This window comes from Tamandua tetradactyla, chromosome 3 (assembly GCF_023851605.1).
Source record: "Tamandua tetradactyla isolate mTamTet1 chromosome 3, mTamTet1.pri, whole genome shotgun sequence".
Classification (NCBI taxonomy): domain Eukaryota; kingdom Metazoa; phylum Chordata; class Mammalia; order Pilosa; family Myrmecophagidae; genus Tamandua; species Tamandua tetradactyla.
The window spans coordinates 121,535,433-121,548,004 of record NC_135329.1 but is presented as its reverse complement, the minus strand read 5'-3'; the positions used below and the strand labels follow the sequence as shown (position 1 = coordinate 121,548,004).

General features: G+C 37.7%; 1 pseudogene; it reads right to left on the bottom strand.

The window, feature by feature from the left end:
• Positions 1–4,672: 4,672 nt before the first annotated feature.
• LOC143676323 (large ribosomal subunit protein eL24 pseudogene) lies at positions 4,673–5,232 on the bottom strand (annotated as a pseudogene).
• Between the last annotated feature and the right edge of the window lie 7,340 nt (positions 5,233–12,572).

The following is a 12,572-nucleotide window of genomic DNA, read 5'->3' as shown; positions in this document are numbered from 1 at the left end:
TGCAGTATTCAGATCTTGCTTTATGTTGTTGTTGTTAATTTATCCCCACTGCTCTTCATTTCTAAAGTGAACTTTTGGGTGAACAGTTACAGAAGTTCATTTGTAATAATGACAAACTTTTTTTGTATTTATTAAAATGGAATTTTCTTCAAAGTAGTTAATACAATGAATTATTCTCAAAAAATTAAGCATAATTATTTCATTCTTGAAATACTGAATGTAATTATAAGTGGTGCTGAGGCATCTGAAACTACTTATCACTGGCCGTCTCCTGCCCATTCTTCTCTCCTTGGTTGTTCTTTTGTGAGAAATAAATTCCTCTTTATTTTCCTAAATATTTGTCTCTACCTCAGACTTGTTTTGTCTTCTTTTTTGACCAGATTGGATTTATTTAGTGATTGAAGGGAGGAAATGCTATAGACTGACAAATGCTTGTTTTTTTTCTACAATGTGATATTAAAAAAGATTTTTATTGAGATAACTTCATGCACCATACAGTCCATCCAAAATATTTAATCAGGGCTCACAGTATCGTCACATAGTTGTCTATTCATCACCGTGATAATTTTTAGATTATCACCCCAGAAAAAGAAATAAAGAGAAAAAAACCCCCATACATCCCATACTCCTTACCCTTCCCTTTCATTGACCACCAGTATTGCAATCTATCCACTTTTTGTACACTTTATCTACCCCGTATTCTTTATTTAATTTTTTTGGTCATTTTTTAACTCATCTGTCCATAGCTTGGATAAAGGGAGTGTCAGCTACTTTTTCACTTTTGTGAAAAACAAAAAACCACACAGTCATATTTTAAAAGTTATATTATCTTTTTAAAAGTTATAATTGAAGATACAATTATCTTCAAGAATCAAGGTTACTAGAATACACTTCAACAGTTTCAGGTACTTCCACACACTCCAATACACCATAAACTAAAAAGGGATATCTATGTAATGCACAAGAATAACCTCTCAGTTCTGTTTGAAATCTCTCAGCCACTGAAATGTTATTTTGTCTCATTTCTCCCTTCCCTCTTTTTGTCAAGAAGGCTCTCTCAATCCCATGATGCGAGGTCCCAGATCATCCCTGGAGTGTTGTCCCATATTGCCAGGAAGATTTACACCACAGGGAGTCATGTCCTACATAGAAGGGGAGGGCAGTGAGTTCACCTGCCAAGCTGGCTTAGAGAGAGAGGCCACATCTGTGCAACAAAAGAGGTTCTCTGAGGGTGACCCTTAGACATAGTTATAAGTAGACTTCCCTTCTCCTTTACAGAAATAAGTTTCATAGGAACGAGCCCCAAGACTGAAGGCTCAGCCTATTAAATTGCACAATATTTATTTGAAAATGTGGTAAAATATACATAGCATAAGATTCACTATTTATTCATTTTAAAGTGTACAAATGAGTGGCAAAAGTATATTTACAATGTTGTGAAACCATCACCATCATCTAGTTCCAGAGCTAACGGAAACTCCATACCTATTAAGCAGTTATTTCCCATTTCTTTCTCCCCCCCAGCCCTTGCCAACCACAGATCTGCCTTCTGTGTCTGTAGAATTACATATACTGTATGTTTCATATAAGTAGAATCATCCAATATGTGGCCTTTTGCATCTGGCTTCTTTCACATAGCATCGTTTTCAAGGTTCATCCACATTGTATGATGTATCAGTACTTTGTTCTATTTTATGAATTAATATTGTTCTATTGTATGGATATATAATATTTTGTTTGTCCAGTCACCCACTCTGCTAGTTTGAAACTGTTGTGTATCCCCAGAAAAGGCCATGTTTTAATCTATTCCTGTGGGTGCAAACCTATTGTGGGTGGGACCTTTTGGTTAAGTTATTTCAATTGAGATGTAATGTATCATACTCAGGTGGGTCGTAATCCTTTTACTGGAGTCATTTATAAGGATAAAAGACAAAACAATTCCAGAGAGTTCTGAGAGAAAAGTTTCGGAAAAGCTAAAGAGAGGATGTGCAGGACACAGAGAGGAGGCCACTGGAACCAGAAGCTGAAAGTAATGAAACCTAGGAGAGAAGAACCAGCTGATGCCAGCCATGTGACCTTCCATGTGACAGAAATTTCACAGGTACCAGCAGCCTTTCTTCAAAGAAAAGGTATCCTCCTGTTGATGCTGTAACTTAGATATTTTCACAGCCTTAGAAGTTTAACTTGCAAGCTAATAAATCCCAATTGTTAAAAACCAGTCCATTTCTGGTATATTGCATTTTGGCAGCTGTAGCAAACTGAAACATCCACTAATGGACATCAGGTTTTTTTTTTATGTCTTTGGCTATTGTGAATAGTGCTGCTATGAACATTTGCATACAAGCATTTGTTTGAGTATTTGTTATCAATTCTTTGGGGTAAATATCTAGGAGAGGAATTTCTGGGTCATATGGCAATTCATTTTAAAAATTTATTTATTTATTAATTTAATTTAATTTATTTAATTAATTAAAAATTTAACAAACGAACTAAAACATTAACATGTATAATCAGTAATTCACTTAGTTGCATATTCATCATTCCTTAGAACATTTGCATCAATTCAGAAAAAGAATAAAAAGACAACAGAAAAAGTAATAAAATGAAAACAGAAAAAATAAAGATTATACATACCACACCCCTTACCCCTCACTTTCATTAGCATTTCAAACTAAATTTATTTTAACATTTGTTCCCCCTATTATTTATTTTTATTCCATATGTTCTACTCATCTGTTGACAAGGTAGATAAAAGGAGCATCAGACACAAGGTTTTCACAATCACACAGTCACATTGTGAAAGCTGTATCATTATTCAATACCCTCAAGAAACATGGCTGCTGGAACACAGCTCTACATTTCCAGGCAGTTCCCTCCAGCCTCTCCATTACATCTTGAATAACAAGGTGATATCTGCTTAATGCGTAAGAATAATCCCCAGGATAACCTCTCGACTCTATTTGAAATCTCTCAGCCATTGACACTTTGTCTCATTTCACTCTTCCCCCTTTTGGTTGAGAAGGTTCTCTCAATCCCTTGATGCTGAGTCTCAGCTCATTCTAGGATTTCTGTCCCATGTTGCCAGGAAGGTCCACACCCCTGGGAGTCATGTCCCACGCAGACAGGGGGAAGGTGGTGAGATTGCTTGTTGTGTTGGCTGGAGATAGAGGCCACATCTGAGCAACAAAAGAGGGTCTCTTGGGAGCGACTCTTAGGCCTAAATTTTAAGTAGGTTTGGCCTATCCTTTGTGGGGTTAAGTTTCTCATATGGTAATTCTATGTTTAACTTTTTGAGGAACCACTAAACTTTTCCAGAGCAGCTGCAGCATTTTCCACCAGCAATGTATGAGGGTTTCAATTTCTCCATATTCTTGCCAACACTTGCTATTATTATTTTTATTATGGCCCTCTTATTGGGTGTGTCTACAATGTGATTTTTTTTTCAAAACCATGTTCATCTATCTTAAAAAGCAGTTGCTTTTTTCTTCTTTACTGTTCATTGGTTTTCAAGAGATAATACTTGGTCTCTAAATACTGCCCCCTATTCTCCAGCCATGTCAAAGTCTCACTCTTGCACGCCTCTATGCCTGAAATGCCTCTCTGCCAGGTGAACTTTTATCATTTTTCATAATCCTGCCTGAATGCCAACTCCTTTATGAAGCTTTCTTTCTTCTCTTGAGCAACTAACACTTGAATCATCTCTTTTGTCTGTCTTCACAGCATACATGTCTCATAGAGACATATCTCTAGTGTAAGGTGTCTTTTTACAGCTCTGTCTTCCCATATAGGCTGTGATATGTATGACTAATTCAGGGTCTTTTGTTATTGCTGCAGATTTTATTGAAATATATTTACATATCCTATATTCCATCTGAAGTATACAATCAGCATCTCATAGTAGCATCACGTAGTTACACAATATTCATCACACTCGATTTTAGACTACTTTCATTGCCCCAAGGACAAAAGTAACAGATAGATATACATAAAGAAAACCCAAAACACCCCGTATCTCCTATTATAATAATATCCTCTCCTATTATTGACTCTTTTTTTTTTTTCCAAAAGGGGATTGTGGTTTATTTGTTGTATTTTTGCAATCTGGCACAGCTTGGCAAGTACAAATGCCTTATGGTAAAGACCATCTACCTTACAGAAGCACAAGTCTGTTCTTTCTGTATCACTTTTATATACATACATCTCTGAATATAAACAGACTACTCAAACACTAAAACTACCAAAGCACAGCTCAACAAGCTATTCTGGGAATGGCAAAATAGCTCCTTTCTGAAGGAGCAGTGCTCTTCATATTCTGGAAGCAAGAGCAGATTAATTCAGCTGTAAATTTTAAGCACTTTCTAGCTCAGCTATCAGCTAATAATACGATGTATGATGTCAAAGAATGCAAAGCAAACCTAATATAGAATAAACATTTATTATCAAAGTAACAATTACTTAATCCTATCTCTGAGCTAATAATTGGATTTATCAAGTATTTCCATGTCACAAAATACTACTATTCTAATTAACAACAACATAATCTACTTAAAAGGTTTGAAACAAACTTTAAAAATGCTTAACTCAAAAAAAAATATTCATAACTACATAGTTCAACTATTACCCTGCAGGTCCAATGGCACTGATTGTGAGAATATTAAAATGCCAGCACAAGTCTGAGTTAATCAGATCTTTATTAAAAAATCTAATCTGCCAACTTAGCGTTTTCCACCAACTCGGGGAGCTGAAACCTTCACGGGCTTTACAATTTTTTGCTTAGGTGCTGCCTTTGTGGGAGCCTTAGCAGCAGCCATTGCTGTCTTTTTAGATGCTTGCTTAGCCTTTTTTGCTTCTTTGGCAGCCCTAATAGCTTGTTCTCGTTGAGCCTTTCTAACTTCCGGTTTCTGATTCCTCTTGGCCATAATATCAGCAAAAGATGCACCAGTGATAGCCCTCTGGAATTTAACTGCACAGCGAGTTCTTTTCTTTTGAATTTCTTCTGACAGGCCCTTTTTATGCTTTCTTCTGTAGAGGACAGTCCAGTTTATCTGCCGAGGGTTCCTCTTGGAAAGGAATGCTGACTCGCATTTTGCATTAAGAAATTGGAAAATCTTCCCGTGGGTCCTGGCATACCGCCTCCCATGTCCGGGATAGATCTTGTACCCACTGAAACTGCAGAGCTCCACCTTCATGATTGCCGGCGCCGGGAGACCGGAAAGATGGCAAAAAGGAGAGGATCATGGGAGGACCTATTATTGACTCTTAGTATTGGTATGGTTCACCTGTTACTGTAAATGAAAGAATATTAAGGTATTACTGTTAACTACAGTTCACAGCTTGCAATAGGTAGTATTTCCCCACATACCACTCTGTTATTAATTCTTTGTATAAATGTCGTACCTCTGTAATAATTCATGCAAAAACTTATATTTGTAGAATTAATTAGTGACCGCTAAACAACCCCATTCAACCAGATTTAGCTACAATACAGCACTATTACTCTAAATTCCAATAATGAGCTACCATCACTTTTATCCATTCCCATACATTAAAGTTCAACTTCATTGCAAGTCTGTATATATTAGGTAACCATCACCCCTTCTCTAGTTTCTGTATATCTCTAGGTACCCTATATTCTATGATTTAAAACTCTTGAGTTTATATATTCTAGTTATTGATATTAGTGAAAGCATATAGTATCTGTCCTTTTGTGTCTGAATTATTTCTCTGAGCATAATGTCTATTTCAGGGACTTTTAAAACATAATGCCAACTTACCTTCTGGAAAGATCTGTTCTAATTTACACACCACAAGTTGTATGAATACCATTTTCCCTTCACTATACTAACACTAGAGAGCATATTTTAAAAATCTTCTCTAATTTGGGAAGCCAAAATTGACATCTCATGGTCATTGTTTCACAACCCTTTGATTACATTTGAGATTAAACATTGAATAATTTATTTTGTACAGTAATTGCCATTTATGTTTTGAACTAATCATATTTTGAGGTTGGTTCAATTCTATTATTTTATTACAATGTGTCTCACCCACCCCAACATTTTCCCTCCACACTATTCAGCATCTCTGGGGATTATAATGCTTATTTTGCAAAACATTGCAATGTAACAGTCTGATTAAATTATCTCATGGGAAGGCCACTTTAAGGCATAATATATTCCTGGAAAAGGATAGTTCTGAGTCAGTTCTCAATAGTTGTCTCTGCCCAGACACAATACTCCTGAATTACACATCACCACTAGGAAATCCAGTAAAAAATGCATTCCAAATGACGTGTTGCTAGAACATCTGGAGAAAGTTTGTAAAGTCCATGGGAGTCATTGGAAATTTTCTTATGCTAATAAAATTTGATAGCGCACTTTATATTGGTGTTGAAGAATTTTGGTAAGGAAAGAATAAAGAGATTTAGAAAATGGAAGGAAGTTTGTCAATTTTTATTGCATGTGCATGATAACTTCTTGTTAAAGATATAATGATGATGAAATTAACAATAGTAATAATAACAGCAAAGATGTATTGAGTGTTTAAAAGGTGACACACATGACACATTATTCTAATGGATTTATACATTTTAACAAATTGAATCTTTAACTTTTCTCTACCCTTCGCTACCCTAATCCATTTCTGGAGAGGCTGACATTTATAGCCAACATCATTTGGGTCACTTGCTATTTGGCTTTAGAGGTTGATGGCCAATGGGAGGGAGGCAGGAGGTTGGAGTATTGCTTTCCTCATCTCCTTCGGACTATGTTGAGACTGTGGGCTACACACTCTATAAAAGACACACCCTGTCTTGTGGCCCTCTACAAACAGCCTCCCTCTGGTAGCTGGTAACTCTTTCTTTCCTTCCTGTCAGAAAGTGACTGCTAATGGTGCTCTGCCCAAAACTTTATAGCCAGTCCTTTTTAAAAAATATATTTTTATTGAGAAATGTTCACACACATACACTTCATCCATAGTATATAATCACTGGCTCATAATATCATCACATAGTTGTATATTCATCACCATGATCATTTTTAGGACATTTGCATCACTCCAGAAAAAGAAATAAAAAGGCAAAAGAAAAGAACCATAGATCATACCCCTTACCCTAACCTCTCACTGACCTCTAAATATTTCAAGTACTCATTTTTATTTTACCCCTATACACTTGTACCAGTTTGAAAGGATTATGCACCCTAGAAAATGTGCATGTTTTAATCCTAATTCTATTTTGTAAAGACAGCCATTTCTTCTAATCCCTATTCAGTATTGTATGTTGGAAACTTTAATTAGCTTATCTCCATGGAGATGTGACTCAATCAAGTGTGGGTATTAACTTAATTAGGTGGAGACATGCCTCCACCCTTTCTAGGTGGGTCTTGATTGGTTTTACTGGAATCATTTAAAAGAATAAACACTTTGGAAAAAGCTAGAAAACAACAAGAGAGAAAGCCATGAGATTCTGAGAGAGCAGAGAATGCTGAAGAACCACGAAGCAGAGAGTCCACCAGCCAGCGACTTATGGAGATGAAGAAGGAAAATGCCTCCCAGGGAGCTTCATGAAACAAGAGGCCTGGAGAGAAGCCTAGCAGACTTCACCATGTGTTCTTCCAGCTGAGAGAGAAACCCTGAATGTCATCAGCCTTCTTGAACCAAGGAATCTTTCCCAGGATACCTTAGATTGGACATTTCTATAGACTTGTTTTAATTCGGACATTTTCTTGGCCTTAGAACTGTAAACTAGCAACTTACTGAATTTCCTTTTTAAAAAGCCGTTCTGTTTCTGGTATATTGCATTCCAGCAGTTAGCAAACTAGAACATGCCCCTATTTTTTTTTTTTTTTTTTATGTTTTTGTTGTACATAAGCTATACAGGCGTACAATTGTCTTCAAGAATTAAGGCAATTAGAACACAGTTTAACAGTTTCTGGAACTTCCCTCCAGCCACTCCAAAACACCATAAACTGAAAAGGGATATCTATACAATGCCTAAGAATAACTTTCAGGATAACCTCTCAATTCTGTTTGAAAATTTTCAGCCACTGAAACTTTATTTTGTCTAATTTATCTCTTCCCCCTTTTTGGTCAAGAAGGCTTTCTCAATCCCATGATGCCAAGCCTTGGCTAATCCCGGGATTCACATCCCACATTGCCAGGGAGATTCATACTCCTGGGAATCATGTCCCATGTAGAAGGGAGGGCAGTGAGTTCACCTGCCAACTTAGCTTAGAAACTGCCAATTTAGCTTAGAGAGAGAGGCCCATCTGAGCAACGAAAGAGGTTCTCTGGGGGTGACTCTTAGGTATAAGGGTAAGTAGGCTTAGCTTCTCTTTAGTAGGAATAAATTTCATAGGGGTGAACCCCAAGATTAAGGGTTTAGCCTATTGAATTGGTTGTCCCCACTGCTTACAAGAATACCAGGAATTCCCCAGAAGGGGAAGTTGAGTATTTCTTCCTTTCTCCTCAGTCTCCCAAGGAGATTTTGCAAATACTTTTTTCATTCTCTGCCAATTTACTCTGGGATTTTTCTAGGCATCATACTAACCTGTACAAACCAACTAAATCTCATGCCCTGTTCAGGAATCCATGTAATTATGGTGTTCACGTAACCTGACTATACGAGTTAAATTAGATAACGTGTGTGCTGGTTTGAAAGGATGTATGGATCCTAGAAAAGCCATATTTTAATCAAAATCTCATTTCATAAAGCCAGAATAATCCCTATTCAATACTGTTTGTTTGAAACTGTAATCAGATCATCTCCCTGGAGATGTGATTTAATCAAGAGTGGCTGTTAAACTGGATTAGGTGAAGACATGTCTCCACCCTTTTGGGTGGGTCTTGATAAGTTTCTGGCGTCCTATAAAAGAGGAAATATTTTAGAGAATGGAGGAGATTTGGAGAGAGCAGAACGATGTAGCCATGAGATGCAGAGAGTCAACGAGCCAGCAACCTTTGGAGATGAAGAAGGAAAACGTCTCCCGGGGAGCTTCATGAAACCAGAAGCCAGGAGAGAAAGCTAGCAGATGATGCCATGGTTGCCATATGCCCTTCCAGCTGAGAGAAAAGCCCTGACTGTGTTCACCATGTGCCTTCTCACTTGAGAGAGAAACCCTGAACTTCATTGGCCTTCTTGAACCAAGGTATCTTTCCCTGGATGCCTGTGACTAGACATTTCTATAGATTTGTTGTAATTGGGACATTTTCTCAGACTTGGAACTGTGAACTAGCAACTCATTAAATTCCCCTTGTTAAAAGCTGTTCCATTCCTGGTATATTGCATTCCAGCAGCTAGCAAATTAGAACAGTATGTGTTAAAATTCAATGATCTTTTTTCTGTACTTTGAATGAAACGTTTCTTCCAAGTTCCTTTTTTTACCACTGTCTTTTTCTTAGATGCTTTCTTATTATTTAGTAACACTTAGGTGCTTCTTCATATTTAAGAAGAGAGAGTAATAAATAAATACATAAAAATAAATAAAAATCAATGAGAAGTCCTGATACCAAGAGTGTGTCCTATGGGCTGTGATACTCACTCCAGGATGGTTCTGGCTACCCTGTGTTATTGGGGAATCCTCCATATCATTGTCTTTGTATCTGAACTTTTGAACTGATCCTATTCTGGTATATTGCATTCCAACAGCTAGCAAACTAGAACGGACTATGAAAAGAGTACTAAAGTTTCCAACTATTGGAGAAACAGAGTGATAATGGTGGCAAAGAGATTCCTGGATGCTGGACATAAACTCAACTTTGCTGTACCTAGCTGCAAAACCGTTAGCCATGAACTTTCTGATTTTGGCTTGGACACCACTACTGGAGAGATCCCTGTTGTTGCCATCGGAACTGCTAAAGGAGAGAAGCGTATCATGCAGGAGGAATTTTCTCATGATGTTAAAGCTCTTGAGAGGTTCTTGCAAGATTACTTTGATGACAACTTGAAGAGATACCTTAAGTCTGAGCCTCCCAGAGAGCAACAGCGGACCTGTGAAGGTAGTAGTAGCAGAGCATTTTGATGAAATAGTGACCAATGAAAATAAAGAAGTGCTGACTGAATTTTATGCCCCTTGGTGTGGTCACTGTAAGAATCTGGAGCCCAATATGAAGAATTGGGAGAGAAGCTCAGCAAAGATCTAAATATTGTCAATAGCCAAGATGTATGCCACAGCCAATGATGTGCCTTCACCATATAGAGTCAGAGATTTTCCTATTATCTGCTTCTCTCTAGCCAACAAAAAGCTAAATCTAAAGAAATATGAAGGTGGCCGTGAATTAAGTGATTTTACTGGTTAACTCTAGCAAGAGGCTACAAACCTCTCTATAATTGTATATTATAACCTCTCTATAAATCTCTTCTATAATTCAAGAAGAAAAATCCAGGGAGAAGGAAGCACAGGAGGATCTCTAAAGCAGCAGCCAAACTTATCATTTGTAAGAGAACTTTTCCACCAGAGATGGCAAAACCACTGGGGAGGACTGGGACTCACCTGGAATTTCTCCCTCTCAGAGGTCAGAGGACAGAATGGGCATAATCTGAATCCTGCTAAATTTTCTCTAACCTGTCTCTTAGCTGCACTGTTAATGGAAACATCAGAACCAGTTTATGTTTGTGGTTTGGGGGAAAATTGTGTTGGGGAAATTGTTGTGGGGATGGGGGCATTGGGTTGGGGGGCTATTTTCCAATTTTTCTGTACATTTGGAGCAGACAATAAATGAGTCCTCTTTAAAATATATAGTTAGAAATTTATTGCTTTTTTGTTATATTTCACAATAAAAAATGTAAAAAAAAGATAGAACTTTCCAATCACCTGTTGGGAAGGTATAGCCAGCTTGCTGCCATATTCTGGGTGTTGAGTAGGGGAATAAGGCTGGGGGCCTCGCCACTGATTATACAAACATTCACTTAACCACCTTGTTTTCTGTACAGCATGTCCACTCTTTATTGTAACTATTTCCCTGTCCATATACCTGTAGTTTTCTACAGGGGAAGGGAAAGGGCAATCAACGACCAAGCTGATGAGAACTAGGGCATGGATCTGAAGGTTATGATAATTCTTCAGCACACTTTCAAACAATCCTAACATTTTTACCAAGTATATGGTGTTACTAATTCCTGAGCTTTTTTTTCTTCCTCTATAGTATAAACTGGTTACTTCTCAGATTTCCTCACAACTAGGATAGGATTACCTTTTTTTGTCCTGCTAAGATAGTTGCTACTCTTACATCTGCTTTCCAGCTTCCCAAAATTTGTTGCTTTAAAATATATCCATCTAGTTATCTAAAATAAGCAAATTCAAAGAGACAAAAAGTAGAGCAGAGGTTACCATGGACTGCGGGGTGGGGTGGGGTGGGGAATGGAGAGTTATTGTTTCATGAATACAGAATTTGTGTTTTGGGTGATTTTTTTAGGTTGTGGTAATGGGTGGTGGTATGGTAGCACAACATTGTAAATGGAATCATTGCCACTGAGTTGTATACTTAATAGTGGTAAAATGACAAATTTTATGTTATATATGTTGTTACAATAAAAATAAATAAATTTGGTGCCATTTTAGTGGGATTTCAAGAGAAAAGTGATATTAATGCATTTGTTAAATCTGCACTTAACCCACTTAAAGCTGATTGTAACTCCCTGTGGCTAAAAAGGGAGATTCATAATAGCATGTTCTTTGCTCTCTACGTAGTTTAAACCACCCCCTTTTTCCAATATTTTGCCATTTGTTGATTGCTTATGATTTGAGGCTTATAAGAAGTATTATTCTTGCACAGAAATGAATGGTCTTATAGAAAAAGCAAAGATGACTCAAGAATTGTGCTCTGGGTAACACAGCTGGGGTACCATTCTAAGTTATTACTAAGTTTCCTGTCAGGGACAGGTAATTTTGCTCTCTGCCACGACCACCACACAAACTATGGTGCTTTGTTTTAGCACTCTCTTCTACCTCTTGAGAAATCCCCCAATACATGCGTATGTAATGAGAGGTAGTATCCACCTCCTACCTCAGAATCCAAAAGGGTCAAATGTCTCTTTTCTTGGACTCGGCAGATTCATATGGCATATGGCCTGGACCATCCCACTGAATGCTCTCTTAAGCACTTTGTTGTGCAAGAGATGAAAGGTTTGGGGAGCAGGTGGAGGCCAGATTCATCACACGGACCTAGGCCTAGCTTTCTCTTGGTGGGTGTTGTTGTGGTTCCTGCTGCTGGACTGGACCTTTCTGAGTTATTCCCATTTCACAAGCATGACTATCTGTTCTCTTATCACTTCAGTCAGAAATGATGACCTACTGAATTTCCCCTTTGCTTAGGATAGCCAGCAATGTTTCAGTTTCCTGCAAATGAGACTCCTGACTGACACACACAGCAACCATGGGAAAACAATGGGCAAGTGCCCCAGGAGGCTGAGAGGCGGGGAGGGATAAACACAAATGCAACAGGTCTTCAGAAAATAGATTAAAATGCTTGCCCTGTGAAGAATGCTTTAGCAGCATCCTGTATGTATGAACACAATGGCATATTTTACAGTCTCTCCTGCTTACAGTCTAAGGATAGGTTCAACAGCTTCACTT